The 20,028-nt window shown below is 35.7% G+C and overlaps 1 protein-coding gene across 6 annotated transcripts in view; it reads left to right on the forward strand.

Moving 5' to 3' along the window:
* The first annotated feature begins 417 nt into the window (after positions 1-417).
* Positions 418-20,028, forward strand: part of Ten-a (tenascin accessory) — a 411,424-nt gene continuing 391,813 nt past the window's right edge. For 5 of the 6 annotated variants that reach the window (XM_069499423.1, XM_069499424.1, XM_069499425.1 and 2 more), the window contains exon 1: positions 418-583. The gene's annotated coding sequence lies outside the window, so the exon portion shown is untranslated. The remainder of the gene's footprint in view (positions 584-20,028) is intronic. The other variant, XM_069499428.1, reaches the window with a different exon arrangement.

The following is a 20,028-nucleotide window of genomic DNA, read 5'->3' on the forward strand; positions in this document are numbered from 1 at the left end:
CTATGGCGGCGAGAGACTTTTTGATCGCATCGTTAAGAGAGCTTACTTAAATAGCCTTATCAAAACTCCTTTGGCAAGAGAGTTCGTGGGTTTTAGTTTTTCTGAAGTAAACGAAAACCGTTAAATTCTCTTAAGAAGATGTTCGCGGAATTGGATTGCGATTGTATCAGTAAAAATGCATTTCAAATGTTTCTGCATTACATTCTGGTTTTAGTTTCTGTTGCTCAGTGCATCTCCATTTAGTTTATGTTAATAAGTTGGTGCTTAGTCGCAGAGCCGTCAGCATTTTCACGCTAAATGGCAAGCTGCACCTTATCGGTGCGGACGAAGGACGAGGTTTTGAGGGTTGTTTCAGGGGTGGCGGGAGGTATGAAAGGCCCGACAGTGCTGGCCGTGACTCTGCCGTAAGCAGACGTGGACGTACGACACTTTATAGAAATCGCATGCTCGTTCCCATTGCTTACGGCTCGTACATACGTTAATCGAATTAAGTGACGCGTAAACTGACATCTCAGGTGGAAATTGGTGTAAAACATTCACACGGAAAGGAATGGTTCCAGATCAAATAAAAGAAAACTAAGTGGTATGTCATACTAATAATAATAATTAATTATTATTGTAGCGTATACATAACAATTTAAGATAAAATGTTTTTTGACGATAAATTATCCTTTAATTACTTTAGTATTTATTATCATGATAAGAGATTTACGAGAGCCATAATAGTGTTAAGAGCTAATGATGTTATCTCTATTGTTTAACTTTATTTATACGTACTTACGTAGCTAGGTACGTACTTATCATAAAGTTGTAAAGTCTTTGTTATCGGGTGCCCTCACTAAAATAGTTATAAACATAAAACATCATATTTTGCTGCGGTAGCTTTAATCTGTCATCCCATTTGATAGAAAGCGCTATTGTACACATAGACTTTGCTCGCAGTGACCAGTGTTCGTTCGACTCTTGTCGATTGTCTAGTTTGCATACCTGTCCTGTCCAATGGTTTGATGCTGAAAAATAAAATGGACTGGAATTATTACAAGAGACACAGACGTATAACAAACAGGAGCATCGCACTGAACATCTATTTGGATTAAGCGAGTTGTCTAATTAGAAGATTACAGATTTTTGCATCTGCGATCTGGAATCGCGCTCGTTGACATATAATGCCGTAACAAGATAAAACACATATGTAATTTTTATTAAAAAACAAAACAATAACGCAAGGCAAGAAAGATAATAAATTTGTTTAGGGCGTGAATTTTATTTTATTTAGAAGGGCGGCATGTTAGCATCATACCTACCATGCGTATTTGTGTGATTTCCAAGCGAGCACAGCGTGAAGATTATTTCTTGAATTTTACATGGACTATGTTTACACATAATAAACGCGAACAATAAATCATTTATATATATAACTGATTTATTGTTCGCGTTTATTATGTGTAAACATAGTCCATGTAAAATTTCTATGTACCTCTGAATAATATCGCAAGCGAGGTGAGTTCGATTCTTTTTAATTTACAGAAACAATACTACTTAATACTTACTCGTAGATATTTCTCATTTTAATTTTTTACGATGACCTTCAACAAAATGGCATTTAGTACTCACCTACTGTAAATAGACTTCGACTTGTGGACGATCCCAAACTAACCGGCTCGTTGGAAAGCCTAGAACACCGCAGAGACGTAAGCTCTCTTTGCGTGTTCTATCACCTCTATAGTGGAGAGTGTTCCAAAGAGTTGTTTGATCTCATTCCACCCTCCTTTTTCTACAACCTCACCGCACGCCACCGCAATTAATTCCACCCTCACCACCTGGGTTTCTGGAGCACTTCGACCACCCGTTGTGCCAGATCCTTCTTTCCACGCACATGCAAACTGTGGAACCCTTCGGCGGTGTTCCCTTTAGATTACAACATGTGGTTATTCAAGGGGCGGACCAACAAATTCCTTAAAGGCCGGCAACGCATCGGCGGTTCCTCTGGTGCTGCAAATGTTCATGAGCGGCGGTAATCACTTAACATCAAGTGAGCCGCCTGCTCGTTTGCTCGCTATCTCTATTTAAAAAAATCTATGTTGCCCTGCTCTAGAACTAGAGTAACCGGGACTAGAGTAACATAGCTCTGCGGGCTGCGAAGCTGAAGCTTGAAAGCAATGGGCAGGGCACATAGTTCGGAAAACCGAAAGATGTTGGGGTCCCAAGGTGCTGGAATGGCGACCTCGCACCGGAAGGCGCAGCGTTGGAAGACCCTCCACTAGGTGGACGGACGACATCAGAGGAGTCGCAGGGAGCCACTGGAATCAGGCGGCGCAAGACCGTGGCGTGTGGCAGTCCCTACGAGAGACCTATGTCTAGCAGTGGACGTCTGTCAGTTGATGGTGATGACGATGATATTGCTCTCCTGCAGCGGTCTCTATACGGAAAAAGCCCTCGCCAGTCCGACAACCATGTATGTTTGGTTTGCGCTAACATGCCCGTCCAGTAGCCTCGCTATATCTTGCAAATTCTAGCATCCTAGGGTGACGACCTAGGGTTCAACGTGAATCATTCAACGTTCGATTTTATTAACGCTCTGACTGCTTATATTAACTAAGCGGACGACAAAATTAGCCATATTTGATCTTGAAGCTGGCTTTTGTAATTAATATTGACTCGCATAATATTCGTTTTCAGTTCTTTTTATTACAGTCTCGGTATTCGGGTTGTTAAGAAAATGAAATTTTTCGTTGTAACAAAGCTATTTTATGTGCAGAGAGAAAGAATGCAAATGAAGCGGATGCCGTTGATCAAATGCAAGGGCATGTTCTGCGTATAATGGAACTTCGCAATACTTTTTGATGGTAATTTAAAAGAAAAAAGAAAATTTATTACAAAAAAGAAAAACCTCTTACCATATAGGAATTATATATGATATTACTAGACTTTTATCATATATGATATTCGGACGAAGTCTCGTCCGCGTGGATTTATGATCTTTAAAATTCCGTGGAAACTCTTTTATTTTCCGGAATAAAAAGTAGCCTATATCACATTCCATATTTTTAACTATAACCATGCAAAAAATCACGTTCATCCCTTACTCCGTTGCGGTGTGATTGAAGGACATACCAACAAACAAACACATTTTCGCAAATTTTATAATACGGGTGTACTGTCCCTGTTACCTATCTATAACTTTTTATTTCGTCGTTTTTAAGTATAATTTGGAACTTTCTCTAAATGAATTTACTTATTTCCTTAAGCCGCGTTACCTACATGTCATTCAAATTATTTTGTTATAGAACTATCTTCAGTGAGAGTTTTTTCGACAATTTATGCGACACAATCTGGACACAATAATTTTCGCTGAACACGTTTTCGCAACCGCAAATTTTTATTGGTGTGGACGTGGTTTAATGTTAATCTATTTTAGCGGGGATAATAATTAAGTTGACGAAGGACCTCAATTATTTTAAGTAGGTAAGCACTTTAATTCCAATATTCAGGTTAGAATGTGGATTCTTTTTTGTATAAGTTATCCACACTCACATTTTCAGCATGTCCTGTTATTGGCCTACCCTTGGTGGATGTGTGGCTATAAACAGGTATTTTAGTCTATTCCTCGTATCTACACATACTATTTGCTGATTACACACTTTGTTGTTTGATGTAATTAAAGTGATGCTGTTCATACCATTAGGCATGATTTAGTTTACACAAGTTGTATATGCGCGGAGCAAGGTAAAAAAAACTGTAGCACTCTGTGCTTAGTATGCGATTTTATATTTCTCCGACGTTGATGGAATTCAATCATCGAAATGCTTCAGTGTTAAAGTGAAATGGACCTTAGCGCCTTGTTTTAAAGCTTAAGTTGTACAGCCAGCGCTCCATGCGGAAACCTCAGAATACAGAGCGGAAACGTCGCTGAAATAAAATCGGCGATACTGAATTCTTCATGTTAAATCAAGAATTTTTAGGTCTATTTTACTCTGACATATTGTGTTTCGATGGTCGAATTCTATTTATGTTGGTTAGTTGTAAAATTTCATACTAAGTACACATAATATTATTACATTACTATGTAACTATAGTGTGACATTTTGATTTATGGTAGACTACGCCGCGACCGTGCTTAAATGATCATCATCATCGTCATCAACCGATAGACGTCCACAGCTTGAAATCTGAAAACTAAATCAGACCTTAGGTTGCACGAATAAATTCTGCCCACTGACTAGGTATTTATAAAAATAAACTTAGGCACTAATACTAAAGCAGTTGTTATTTATAACAGTCACTATTTATAAAGTCGTGACGCCTTTTCAATGAAATATTTAGCGTGCATGCAGAAAGGTATTAAGATTAACTTTTCATTTTCTTTCCAAGTAAAAATTTCTATTGCGTCTTGTCATGAAAGGAGCTTTCAATGCGTTTTCAGGTTATTAGGTTATCATAACATTTCTTTTGTCGTGGGGAAATGTTCCTTTGACCTTTTTATTGCTCGTAGTGTAAATAACCGACGTGTTTCAAGGATTAACGCTCAACATAAAAGGCATTTGCTATGTGTTTTTATTGTAACGGGTTAAACATTGATTATTATCTGGTCTTTGGATCCTTTTACAGCGCGTAGGTCAAGCAAGATGTTTTATGTAGATAGTTCCAACATATCAGTTGTTGAATTGCAACGTAATACCACACTCCCGACACTTCATATAGATTTCATCATTTACTATTGATAAGGACAGCGCTATACGTAAATTGAGCGGCACAAGGATAACGCTTTACATAATTCCGGTGAATGTCAGTTCTTTATGTAAGTAGTAGGTAACAGTGTTCTTTGATAATGCCGTCTATAAAAAATGAGAGATTTACCTCAACGCCCGATGTCATGTTACCTTGTTAATTAGCTTACAAACTTAGGCGCTCTGTACACAGTCATCATCTTACCAGATTGACTATATGCGAGGTACTTATATACTAAGGGCTCTAATCAGACAAAGTCTACAGACAAACAGGAGAGTACTGGACATTTGTAAAATGTATACCAGAACTGTATGAAGCACATCAAACGCCAAACGGCCGAGAGTGACTGCAGCAGCGCCCACATGACAGTGTGAACGCCTTCATAGAGTTTGCTTAACATTTGGGAGCCGCTTTGGAGTAGCTACTAACTACATCACGCGTTATTTCCGTTGCGCATGGGACCAGGGCTTAGAATTTAAAGTTATTGTGTTTAATACAATAGCTGGGGATCGGATTAGTTCACATTGGTGACCCTTTTGCACTAAGTACCTACGTGGAGTGACTTTCTTAACTTCAAGACTTGAGTAGGTATTTGTTCTCAGTAGATTTGTATTTACATAGTAATCTTGTTAGTGTTAATAAATTGTTTCAATTCCATTTTCCCGTTCCGTAGACATTGCCGACATGTAAACAGCAAATAAAGAAATTCGAACAGTCCATTTTATGGAGCTGCTGTGACATTTTCCGATAATTGTTGTAATAAAACTGCCAAAGTAATGGCCTAATTTCGGACGCCTACGAAGTAGACGCCCCGTTTTTATTGGCAAAATCATGTGTTAATTAATTAGTTGCGAATTTTGTTAGTGATTGGTGACCCACTTCTCGCCTGCATTAGTGCGCTACGTGTAAATTTTCTGTCAAAAAACGAATCGTCACTGAGCATCGAACGACAAACATACGCGTTTTATTTTATTTCATAATAGCTGCCCCGGCTAACTCCGTACCGCTTAACAGTCGATTCTTTTTAGGAATTTTTTAAATTTTTCTCTCCGTAAGAACGATCCTCGTACTTTAAGGAATATTATAAAAAAAGAATTAGCGAAATCGGTTCAGCTGTTCTCGAGATTTGCGATTAGCAACACATTCAGCGATACATTTTTATATACAGAGATTTTAATCGTATGGCATTTGATTTATAATAATCGTGTAAATATTATAAAATATTGTAAGTCAGTTGGAATTATATTATATTTTATTTTATTAAACCACCAACAGGATTATACAAAAAAATAATTATATTATTCAAATCCTAGGTGCCAGGTTATTTATTATACAATTCCAATTATAGGCGGCTACGAGCATGCAAGTAGAATAAGTCGTACGAAAGAACTCAGAATTAACAACACATGAAAAAACAAAGCTAAGAAAAACAAGAAAAAACCATAAACTGTTAGTGCTTGACATCTCCCATTTGAGAGTCAAGCAAAGAATTTGTATGTACTACTACCTGGAGTCAAGTGACTTAAATTGATTTGTTTAAACTTTCCAATTGATTACAAAACAAATCAACGGAAATATCCCTAACTGTAAATTCCTTATCTAGTCTGCTTAACTAGGTATGAGAGAATGATGACCGAGATTGGTTCTGTAGATTCGGTGGACAAAAATTGAAGAGTTCATAGTAAGTATACGAGAACTGGAGTGTCTATCCACAGAAGTGCCATATTCACTGCGCTCTATAGATCTTTTAAACTGTTTTCAGAAAGTATTTCAGTTAATAAACTAATTTTATAGCCAAAGAGATCATGTCATTTCCTTTTTTTTGTGAATAGCTTCCCAAATCGCGGTTAATTAAATCATCGTTTTCGCCAAGGTTGACGCTGTTCGTAGTTAATCGTAGTTTTTTTGTACATAGTTGTAGAGACTAGCGTAGGTAGGTACTTTAAACCTTTATAGTATACCTAGTCCGTATATATCTAAGTAAATAATGAATCGCGCTGGGCCTAGAAACTTTAGATATTGTATATACTCGTAGTTTCTCTTAAAAAAGTAGACCTCCACTAAGAAAAGATTTTAAGAAATTCCAAAGAAATCCACATCCACTTCATAATTATGTAAACAAAATTGTAGGCACTTTTCAGGAGGCTTTTTTCACTATAGCAGCAGTCAGTGCTACGGCGTAGACCCCCACTACGGCGAGGATGCTATGTGGAGTAAGTCTGTATTCATCAGTCATATGGGTCTCCGACTCTGACGTATTCACTTTTTTCTATCAGATTTTTTTAAAATGTTATCTTTCTATACAATTTTGTTTTTTCTAAGGTTACCCTTATCAATATTGCTGAGAAATCATTGGATAGTTTCCAACAGGATTTGAATAGACAGTGAAAAGATCGAAACTTTTGCTACAGTGATTCTGATTTGAAACGGGTTTATATAAACTGTTGTATCAAAGTTTGTATCGCATTTACAGACGAGTGAACCTTAAACATCACATTTTTTGCGTAATACTTACGTAATACTATCTTTACGCTAAAAATGTGATGTGGGTTACTTATGTTAGTTCAGTTATCATAATACATTATCAAAATTTTCTTTTCCAACATTTTAAGGCTGTGAGAAGAAATTTTTCCAGTAAAGATAAGCTAATCTGCAGGTCAATTCCGGAAAACCTGCATAAATCATTATTACAATCGCGATTATTGTTGTGATTGGCTGAATTTACGGTATTATTGTTACGACAATTTATTACAGCCAATAGTGAGCGAGTGTCGGCCAATCGGAAATGATTGTAGCTGTCGTTTTAGCGTAATCGAGCCACGGTGTTCAGAACAATCCCTCACGAATCACGATTGCATGGACACTTTCACGCCTTATATCCTGCACACCTGGTTCGTGAAACCGATAGAAGTTGGGGTCTCAAGGTGCCCGAATGGTGACCTCGCACTGGAAGACGCAGCGTTGGAAGATCCCCTACTAGGTGGACGGACGACATCAGAGCAGATCAGCAGCAGCAGAGAGACAGCAGAGTGGTAAATTAAAACTACCTGACTATTCATAAGCACTTGTAAAAAGTTTACATGAATAAAAAACATATTCTATTCTCTTCTATTCTATTCTAGAGGAGTCGCAGGGAGTCGCTGGATTCAGGCGGCGTAAGACCGTGTGGAAGTCCCTACAAGAGACCCATGTCCAGCAGTTCGGTTCGCTATCGGTTGATAATGACGACCCTGCACACTCCGATCGCGAGCGATAGAGCATGTAGTGTAACGGCAGCTATTGTCTCAGTAGGTATAACTTTTAGTTTAAGTACATAAATAAAAAAATCCATACTAAATTTTTTTTAAATGCGAAAAAAGTGTTTGTTTGTGTCTCTGTCGCTCTTTCTGTCGGCCTGTTATCTTTTCATAAGCCATCTGCTTACCCAATTTTGACCAAATTTAATCCCGAGGACCTTCATTTAATCAAATAGTTCCCAAGGAATTTTTAAAAACTTAGATCCACGCAAACGAAGTCGCAGGCATCAACTAGTAAATAAATAAATATTGAGCTAAGATTGACCTCATTTGCACAAATGAGCTCCAGAAATATTCTGTTCATAGGTCAAGTCTCAAAGTAAAGTGTCGTTTGATGCGTTTGATGCGCATTTGAGCGCACACTGAATTTCAAAATTCACAGTTCTGAACTTTAAAATCTTTATCGAAGTCATCATCATCATGATCAACTGATAGACGTCCACTGCTGGACATAGGTCTCTTGTAGGGAATTTCACGGGCCACGTTCTTATGCCGTCTGAATCCAGCAGCTCCTTGCGACTCGTATGATGTCGTCCGCCCACTTAGTGGGATCTTCCAACACTGCGCCTTCCGGTGCTAGTTCGCCATTCCAGTACCTTGGGACTCCAACGTCTATCGGTTTATCTAACTATGTGCCCTGCCCATTGCTACTTTAGTAGCTCCTTGAGCAAGTTCGGTGACTCTAGTTCTTCAACGGATCTTCTCATTTCTGATTTGATCACTAAAGTCGTTAGAAACTCCAAGTATAGCTCTCTCCATCGCTCACTGAGTGACTGTAAGCTTTCTTATGAGGCCCATAGTTAGTGACCATGTCTCGGTCCATGCGATCATGTCGCACTTAGCATGTGCGACAAGTTGCGGCAATCTCCTAGTTCACGCCAGAGTAGAAATCAGATCTAATACGAGTCATCCCAGTTTCAGGCGACCGATTTGGCTAGCTGAATAGCAAGTGGCAAGTAATAACGTATTCAAATTGGAATGCTGTCTGTCATTATTCTACATGGAAACGAGCTAAGTTCGGAGGATGCGCTGAGTTGGTATTACGGATATGGAACTGCTATTTGGATTTTGGTATGTATTTCGTATCACTAGAATGTACCAAACTTCGTAATGATTTTGTTTACTTATAGGTATTATAAGTAATTCTGTATAGTTAAAATGTAACAAAAACCTTGGCTTTTTATATTCACGCAACAATAGAAATACAATCCCATTCAAGCAATTTTTTTAGTTAGAAATCGGTGTTGGTGTTTAGATTTATAAATAAAAATTCAATAACTGACCTTTGTTTCAAAAATACTGATACAACCAGTAATATACTACGTAATAATTCGAAGTTTAAACACTAATCTCCATATTTTTAAATTCAAAAAAGTCAGTCTACTACAGTCGTATTTTATCGTCATTTGGCACGATAAATCAAAAACTATTATGCATAAAATAAATAAAATCTGTTTTAGAATATACAGGTAGAGCCCTTTCATAATATACCCCACTTGGTATAGTAGTCTTACTTTATAAGTTGAAAATATTAATTATTTGCTCAAAACACTTTTTAATTTTATTTTGGTGATTGTGACAACAAACTCACGGTTTTCAGAGTTTCCCCTAATGTCTGCTATAAGACATGATTCTAGGTCAACGGGAAGTACCCTGTAGGTTGCTTGACAGACAGACAGACGGAAAGACAGACAATAAAGTGATCTTGTAAGGGTGCCATTTTTCCTTTTGAGGTACGGAACCCTAAAAATGATGAAATTCCATACAATATTTCATCCTCTACTTAACCCCCCTAAGGGGATGAAATTACAAAATTCATTTCTCAATAATAAAGCCTTCTCCGATAAGATATTATATCAAATTATATTTAATGTAAGTACAGAATTCATCTACTTACAGTTTTCTATGTAAGTAGGCATATATCTGTATAGATAATATTATATTATATAAGCATTATATTGTTAAATAAAAACAGTTACAATAGAAATATTTTTGGAACAGAAATATTTTTTATTCAAATAAACTTTTACAAGTACTTCTGGATTGTCAAATTCATCTACCACTGGTTCGGAATGCATACCTATACTGTAAGAATTTGTGACTTAGCTTTAACTACTGCTTTTTTTGTGAAGTAATTGCTGAAATAAGGAAAGTTTAAGTGCAATTCTAAAATATTTTCTGATTCTGCTCCCGAGTTTTTCCCGCTTTACCTCAATATTCCATTTATAACCCTCTGCTCTGTTTTAGGTGTGATGCCTGGATAAAAAATTCTGTGAAACGAATTTACTACGTGTAGGTTCGTACACAAAGAATAGATAGGCGTGTTGAAGCCCCTGTACGTGACGTGCAGGATATCCGTTCTGTGTATAGAGATTAAAATACTTTCGACATAAAAACAATCCATTCCAAATAGAGTACTGGAATGCATTAGTTGTTATATGCATGAAAATCATTTAATTTTATCAATCAGGCTACATCGCGGTATAGATTTTCCTTCAGTCCACTGTTGCACCTAGGTTTTCATGGTAGGTTCATTTTAAATGTTTAGGCTCAAGGCATTTTGAGGTAAGATTGAATATTTTAAATGATATTTTGAACATTCTAAAATAGCTTCAGCTTTACGGCAGGGAGCTTCACTGAAAAATAAACATTGTAAAAATGAACCATGTCTAAATATATCATGTCTAAATATAATATAATATAATATTAGGTATAATATATCTATATAACATATTTTTATTATTAACTATATTTTCAAATATAATAACAAAATACTGCATCCAAATTTCAATTCAAATTTACATAATTTGGTTCGGTTACGATAAAGGAAAAATTAAATCTTTCCTTTATCGTAACCTTCATCTACACGTAACTCCATTTTTATTATTATTAAGCCATTATTTACTTCCTTATCTTTATATACAATGTTTTCTTATAACTACTCGTATCTAATATTATTTATTTTTAAAACTTTTTCGCTTAATCCTATGTTAGTTTTGTTAGTACTTAGTATAATTATGTTAGTATAATAATTAACTACGTGTTTTGTTCTATACGTTGTGTTAGTTTGTTGTATTAGTTTAGCTATGTAACGTTGAGATAGTTTGATGTTAGATTAATAAAGTCCAGTTGCTCCCGGTCCGCCGTAGTATTAAGTCCTTCCTTATCAGTTGTCGCAGTATTTATTCTATTTTATGTAACTGTAATAAATCTTTAACGAATTGGTGAACTTGGTGTTATTTGAACCTGATAGACCGAGCAAGAACACGGCGCTATCTAGTGGTAAGGTGAAGCCACATAACAGGTAAACCCCGAACAGGTAAACTGGCGCTAAGACAAGGATTTCTTGGAAAGACATTATAAAGACTGTACCAAAAACCTTAACTACCAACAGCGCATTTTCAACTGATCAAAGATTAAGCGCGGAAACTTTCCAGTGCCCCCATTTCATTTTATTATCAAAAAGTTTCATTATGGAAAAGTTAACGGGTGTTTGTTGCTTTATTGTCCAATTCATTTCTCTGGAACGGGCGCAAACCGCCGCCTTGTACAATGAAACCCTCCATGGACTACAACTTCTCTTGTTGAGTCCTCGGCACCAGATTATTGTATGGTAAGTTTGCCTTCTAGTAGGGTATGCATTAAGGTAAAGTGAAGAACAAACTTCATTCTATAGTTCGCTGTATATGATACTTTATACCCTCAATTAGGTGGACGGACGACATCAGAAGAGTCACAGGGAGCAGGGAGCCGCTGGATTCAGGCGGCGCAAGACCGTGGCGTGTGGAAGTCCCTACAAGAGACCTTTGTCCAGCAATGGACGTCTGTCGGTTGATGATGATGATGATACTTTATAGCTGGTCAGCATGAAGTCTGTTAAACTACTGTTGTACTAAGCTGACATACCTGATATCTACGATGCAGCTTTGATCTGATTGTTACATTTACCTATTTACTTTATCGAGAACTTTAACATTCTGGTTGAGACAGTTTTTCTTTAAAAATAAAGATAGGGTACTTTACGTTAGAGGTAATTGAAGTAGGAAGTAGGAATAGAAATCATCGCTCGCTGCACTGGGACTCATGTTTACCTTCTCATTTCATACTTAATTATCCAATGAAAATTGATTAGAATTTAATATTATAGTCATCAGTTCTAGTAACTCTAGTTTACACGATATTATACTCAAGTAACCATATTACACCCTATATATTTTAACGATACAACATTACAAAACACCTAGTTATTTTCCGGTTCATTTAACAAGTTAACGAGTATAAAACAATTGGGTGCAAGTGGCGAAGGCTTTATTCAGTGTCCGAGCGAAACCGTTGCCGGCGAAAAATAAATTGCGCTCGCTTGAAATTACCTCTACGTTTTATGATACAAAGGAGGTAAAAACTACGTTTTTCTACTTTCTATTTAATAAAGAATATGTGAGTTTTATAAAAAAATCAATGAGATTACCCTTTAATTCAAATTAAAAGGTAATCGACTACGACTACTATTTAGACTCTTTACTCTTGAATTCTAGAAGTTGACACGCCTCTTGGAGTCTAACGTGTCCTTTGTTGCTATGCAGTTAATTTTAATCGGTTTTTTCTTTACGAAAAGTAAGTAGAGTCCAGCTGGCTGCTAGGTACACAATCCGTGAGATCCATAAAAAGTTACACTTCTACCATTCACTTTCAGCGTGGAGCTCATTGCATTGCACTTGGCAAGCTAGTTCTTTCACGAACGGAGCCAAATCGTCAAATAAAAACTTCGAGCGTTATCGTTAGCTTGAACAAAACTAAGCTGAGAATTTGGGATATCTTGAATATAATACCTGACTATAATATACTTATACATTTTTGACTAATTAATCTACTTAAGTTAAAGTTTCACTTTTAGTTATTATCTTTTGTTTATCGTAGCTAACAATTTATTAAATGTACAACAAATCTACGGAAGAGGATAATAAGAACACTTATCTAATGGTAGTCGCAGCTATAAAAGACGTTAAGTAATTATTTATATTGGTAGGTACCTACCTGTTAATTTTAGTTATTGATTGAACAAGCTTTTCTCTAAATAGTATAAAAGAAAAAAAATTGACTGACTGACTGACGGACTGATCTATCAACGCACAGCTCAAACTAGTGGACGGATTGGGTTAGGAATGCAGATAGCTATTATGACGTAGACATCCACTAAGGATTATAAATATTAGGATCCGGAAAGGATTATTGAAAATCCAACACCTAAGGGCGTACAAGAGAGGATTGAAATTTTTGTAGTCTACGCGGACTATGTGGCGGTCATAAGCTAGTATAGAAACAAAGTTCTTTATTAAAAATACTAATAATTTTTACAGAATGCTTTTTAATAATAAGAAACTACTAAAGTACACAACAGGTCGAAACGGCAATCGGGGTGGGGACGCCCTGCACACCCGCACAGCCGGTGTGCGGGGCGTCCTCCTCGCCTCATACCCCGATTGACATCTCGACCTGTCGCGTACTATAAGTACAGCATCAGAATGCAATCCCTACCTAGAAACTCGGTGCTGCATACAAAAGGTCACCTATATACAAATGCTACATCTGAAATAATGTCAATTTAATGTGTGCAACATACCAAGATTATTTCCTTAAGGAAAATACCAAACGCTTTGTCTCTACTGCGCATCGTAACAAATCGCACTTAAAGCTCTGAATTTATAGAAAACTTTCTAGTGCTAGTGACCTAAATTTTAAGTCGCTATCCTGAGGCAGTTGTCCGACCACTGACGATTAGCGAGAAACGAGTTGAATTAAAAATTAAAAACTAGTTGGTGAGCACCAAAAAGCGACGGTGTAATTGGGATAGTTTTGTCACTGAACCATGAGCGAGAGTGTGAGGGCGGTGGTTGAGTCCGTCCGTAACCCGTCATAAATTAATCCCCTCGCGAACTGTGCGAGTGTTTTGACCGCCAAGAGAGCGTCGCTGAGCGAGTTTTTCTTTGATAGCTATTGTCGCCGTGACAAATTAGTGGAGAGAGCATTCTCGCCAGCAGTGTACACAGTCAACGATCAACTAATAATAAAATTATATTTTTATTGACACGGAATCATACATCGATTGTACGTTTCTTGAGCGAAAAAATAATAATCAATAGCTAGTCGCTTTGTCGTGGGTGGTAGAACAACTGCTTTAACGAATGGTTTCGCGTGTCGTAATCGTATATCTCCTCACTTATCACGATATAGCGAGTTTATGTTTCTGGAAGTAGTGAGGAAGTTTTTCATGTACCATTAAAATAAAATGGATCTTTTCTGTCTGTGTATTCTGGAAAAAATAATGTTTTATAGCAATGATTTGAGTGATTTGTGCCAATTTATCTTCAGATATTATTCTATAATACGATATTTAATTGTCGATATATTCGACCCTTATTATAGGTAGGTATGTCAGGTCACGAATACTTACTAAATAGCTACACTTAATAGGTACCTATAGTTAACCCTTATCAGCCAAGTCGTTATAACTGTTATGTAGGTTGTTCTGTCATTGAATATTAACAATCTTGACAGTGAATGGTTGATTGAAATTTAATTTATTCAATTAATTTGCATCGCTTTGTGTATTAAACTGCGATCAAAGTTCGCAATAGAATTAAAATTACAAACATAATTTATAAGATGATCCTTGTAATGGAATGTCGTTGTTACGAATATAATGAATTTAATTTACTTTGCCAAATCCTGAACCCAAATTTTGAACGAAAATAAATTGTTTTTGAATAAAAAAGCTCAAATTTTACTTCCAATTTAAAGTAACCGCAATCAGTCAATTTAAAATACACATTTTTCAATAAAATACAAATTTTAATTTATATAAGATTTAAATTATAGATTTTGTTCTACAGAACAAAGTTACTAAGTAAAAATTGCATTCCAAGCATACACTTCCAGCGTAAAGCGCATTCCATTGCACTTGGCAAGATAGTTCTTTTATAAACTGAGCCAAATCCTCAAATAAAACCGGCCAAGTGTGAATCAGACTCGCGCACTGAGGGTTCCGTAGTACTATCGTATTTTATCGACATTTTGCACGATGAATCAAAAACTACTAACTAGATCTCGTTCAAACCAATTTTCGGTGGAAGTTTGCATGGTAATTATATATCTAAAATATATGTAAAAATATACATCATATTATATATACACGTATGGGTTTGATGAAAAAAAAAATTTTGAGTTTCAGTTCTAAGTATGGGGAACCCCAAAATTTATTGTTTTTTTTCTATTTTTGTGTAAAAATCTTAATGCGGCTCACAGAATACATCTACTTACCAAGTTTCAACAGTATAGCTCTTATAGTTTCGGAAAAAAGTGGCTGTGACATACGGACGGACAGACAGACATAACGAATCTATAAGGGTTCCGTTTTTTGCCATTCGGCTACGGAACCCTAAAAACCAGCACAAACCTAAGTTGGATTATTTGTAGAAAATACATTCTCTTGACACTATTTAAATGAAAAGAAAAATATAAGTATGGTAGGAAGGTAAAATAATTTATATCCGAAAAATACTTTAGGATTTCCAAAAAAAAAAAACAACATTTTAAAAATATTACTTATTATTATGTTGATTTACCATATTTGCTATATAATTTTATTTTTAACAGGAAGGGATCACGATTTTCAGCTTTCGCTCGCACCAGTGAAAAGTTTTCTATAAATGAATGGAAATAGAAGTTTGCATTTCCACGTAACCTAAAAATTTTGTTGCTCTGTTTACTTAAATACAATCTTAGAGCAAATGATGCAGCTTCCACTGCAATCGCGTCACCTTTACGGACTCCTATTTGCGACAGTCAAAAGGAAATATATTTGATTTTATTTCAAAGAAAATATTGAAAATATCGTATGCTTTTACAAATTGTTAACATTTCAGAGAACGGTTAGGTAAATAGTGAATAGGTACCAGATCTGACGATAACAATAAAATTTATAGTCACTAAAATAAATATGAATCTGTAAGAGAAGATGTTCATTACAACATTATTGAATTGAGTATTTAATAAAATTTAATTTGAAAAGTATCTAAATCAACACTCTGAAACTGCCGTAATATTTTTCGTTTAAAATTATTCTGTTTTTCTTCTTGAAGTTATAGATATGTCCAACAGAGATGGAAAACAAGTAAAATGTCCAAACTTTTGCTTTATTAAATTAGACTTTACTTTTGAATAATTTTTGTAACTTATAATTTTTTTATATTAATTTATTTTGTATTGTGGATTATGATTTGTATAGTAATTAGACAAGGCTAGCTTTAAATTTTATTGTAATACTAGTTTGATGCCTGCGACTTTTTTCGCGTGTATTTAGGTTGTTAAAAATCCCGTGGGAACTCTTTTTTCCGGGATAAAAGTAGCATATATCACGCTCCAGGTCTTGATTATAACCGTGCAAAAATCACGTCGATCCGTTGCTTCGTTGCGACGTGATTTAAGGACAAACTAACTAACTAACGAACCAATAAACCAACAAACAAACACACTGCATTTATAATATGGTTAGTGATGAGTAGTGATAATATGGGTAGTGATTTTCATTTAAAAAAATGTGAATGTTAAATTGGAATATTTGGATATTGTAATGGAGAATAATATTTTTACTAATTCTAAGAGTTCTTGCTGTTACTTTTGTTTTGCTGTTAGTTTTGTCCCAGTCTGGATAATAGAGTGCTGCACTGCATAAGTCATTCTTGACTCATGCTTAAAGGAATTGACTGATGTCGAATCTATCTTTTAATATAGTAAGACTATATAGCTATGCCTACCTTTACTTTTGAAATACAATACAAATACGAGATGTATCAATATTTCCATCTCGTAATAATCTCTTTAAAGTGTGCCAGCTGCGTCGTACTAGATCGATAAATCTTTTGAAGGTACAAGACTTGCTTTCAACTTGTTAGTAATGAAAGAGATTGCGTAACGATGCTCTCCTATTGTAGGTGTGAATACAACACTCAGAGTTTTCTCAGTCGAACATTCTTTGCCGCATTTTCCTTTACTGAGCACCGTGATAAATTGTTCCTTAAGCACTTAACTTTTTAGAAAAACTTAGTATCACTAACCTAGATTTTACCTCCCTGTCTCTAACAAATGGAGTTGCGTAAAATCTACCTTTTCTTTAAAGAATTCGTAACAAAGTTTTCCTTCTAAACAATCAGGAGTCTAATTTTTCATTAGTATTTATGAGAATTGGACTTAACTTAAACTTGAAAAGTGTTTATTTTTTTACTAAACATCTGAAAGTATATTATATAGTATTATGAAAAAATTTATCTTGCAAAGTTATGCTATATGTATAATAATATGTAAATGGAGCTTAGCTTTGTGGTTGGTTGTACCTATGTACCTGCTACGTACCTACACTTCGTAATACAGGTTGGCTTCTAAACTTCTATCCGTAATAAAAAACTTTCTTAAATCATGTAAAAGACTTATGTATGTAAGTGGGTATACTTTACTTAGTCTCATATTTACGAGGGCTGTTATCCTTAGAATGAAAATGTACTTTTTACCACTCTTGATTTAGTATCTAATTCTTAAACAAAAATTAAAACGGATGATAAAAATAATACGGTCTACAGGATTCAAATAGATGTACTGTATCAAAATCACGCGTGACGCATGAGTAAACCCCTACACGTGACCCAGTGGTACTACGATATGAAAATGAATATTGTACCTACTGTAGTCGAAAAAGAACCTTATAGCTTCAGGGCTAATTTTATTTTTGTATATTCATGCCCTACTTTAGTTCAGGTCCTTTATTGTGAATGAAAACGTGACTACAGTTTACCCTTATCAGGAAAACTATAATCGCTGTGGCTCTAATATGTCAGTGAAATTTTTATATTAAAAAATTGACATTTGAAGTGTACCTAATAGTTTTTTTTTCAAATAAACCTTTGCAAGTGCTTTTGAATCGTCAACTGTGCACTGGTTCGAAATGTCTTACTTAAACAGTATAGGCACAAGTTTAAAATAAGAAAAATATATATTAAGTACCTACATAACGTAATCTTGATACATGAAGGGATGATTCGCACCCCCCAACACGTGGCGGGTGCGAGCTGTGCCACGTACGACGCGCGGACGAGGCACGGATTCAAAACATTACGAACATTTTAAATGAAGCAGTTATTTATGCCTCACCGTGCGGTGTCCGTGCGCGAACGCCACACGGTGGCGGTTAAATCATCCCAAAGCTTGCTGAAATAATTACATTTAATTCCATATCTACAGGGCCTATTTCATCCAATAAGCTTTTCATGCTATGGTTTCTTTAAGTGGAATTAAGTTTTGATAACCGTGGTACCCGTAACTCGTAAGCTAAGTTATAAAAAAAATCGGTGGACTCCAGCGGTATGAACTTTTCTCATAGCTTTGTTTGAAATTGAGGAGCTGGTGATTAAAAAGAAATTAATTTTTAGAGAAGGAGCAAGAAACTAAATGGAAGCTGTTTGAAACTTCACTGTAATTGTATCGTTTTGGTCGAAGTCGAAATTGAGCAATTTCAGTACAGTTTTGGGTCGTTTTGCTTGAAAATAAGTTTAAGTTTGCATTTCAGTTTTCGAAATCATGAACTTTGTACTCGGTTTTACTACATTTTAGCCTGCTTGCTTGGAAATGAGTTCAGATTTGTATTCAGAGGGCCAAAAACGTTGGGATTAAAGAGAAAGTATTTTAATCAGAAGTGTTTTGTTCGCCTGCTCCTCAACTATTTTAAACGAATGGTAGGATTATAAATTTATAATTATTCAATCTTAGTAAGTAATTGAATACTGTCCCACTTTTTTACAGTCAAATAAAAGTTCCTGTTCTGCGTAGATATAATATTATAGTAGAGTTATTTGTGGTTCACTAAAAAATTAATAGGCATAAAACAATTGCGTGAAACTGACTGAATGAAACACTGTGCGAATGAAACAGTTGCTGGTGAAATAAAAATTGCGTTCGCCTGTCATTATAACTACGTTTTACGACACAAACAAGGAAAATATTTGGTATCCCTATTTTTTGAGACTATTTTTTCAGCAGAATAACGTAACTGTAGCTTTACGTATGCCAACTGCCAAGTACACGCCACAGGTTGAGATGGCAATTGGGGTATGAGGCGGGGGGACGCCCCACACACCCGCACGTCAACCGCACTATCCCGCACCGAGTTATAGTTAGGCATTTTCTTCTGATACTGTAGGTGAAGTTTCTTATAAATAAAAAAGCCTTTTCATGTTCAATGTCTCAGTAAATAATATTTACTTAATTACAGTGAATGAAATGGATGAAAAGAAAAATCGATCGAGGCGTTCTTAGTATCGATTGTTTTTAGATTCTATACCTATCAATGGTTTTGCGAGAAGTGGCTCATTATAAACTGTCACGGCAAGTATTCTGTGACTTCCTAAAATACACAAGTAAAATGAATTGTTTGAACAATATTAAACTAGCTTATGCTCGCGACCTCATTCGCGTGGACTACAAAAATTTTGAACCCCTATTTTATATAAGGGGTTGAATTTTCAAAAATCCTTTCTTAGCGGAAGTCTACGTCATAACAGCTATCTGCATGCCAAATTTGAGCCCGATCCATCCAGTGGTTTGAGCTGTGCGTTAATAGATCAGTCAATCAGTAAGTCAGTCTGCTTTTCCTTTTATATATTTAAGATAAAGATTAATAGTTCAGTCTTTTTTAACTAAGTTTCACCCTACGAATTCTTTGAATGTGTAATATAAAAAGAGTACATAGAAGGAATGTTAAATACCTGTCCTCGTCCTTGTGTGTACCTTGACATTACGTCAATACGGCTCAGTTGGCTAGCAATACCTTTTCATGAAAGGACTATGTCACAAAATTCATTTGGCATTCAGCCACGTACAATAGTCTGTCTGGATGAGAGTTGTTTTTGGAACACCTATTTCACCAAAATTTTTAGATAGCTTTCTATTTTAATACTTA

This window comes from Maniola hyperantus, chromosome 6 (genome assembly GCF_902806685.2).
Source record: "Maniola hyperantus chromosome 6, iAphHyp1.2, whole genome shotgun sequence".
NCBI classification, from domain to species: domain Eukaryota; kingdom Metazoa; phylum Arthropoda; class Insecta; order Lepidoptera; family Nymphalidae; genus Maniola; species Maniola hyperantus.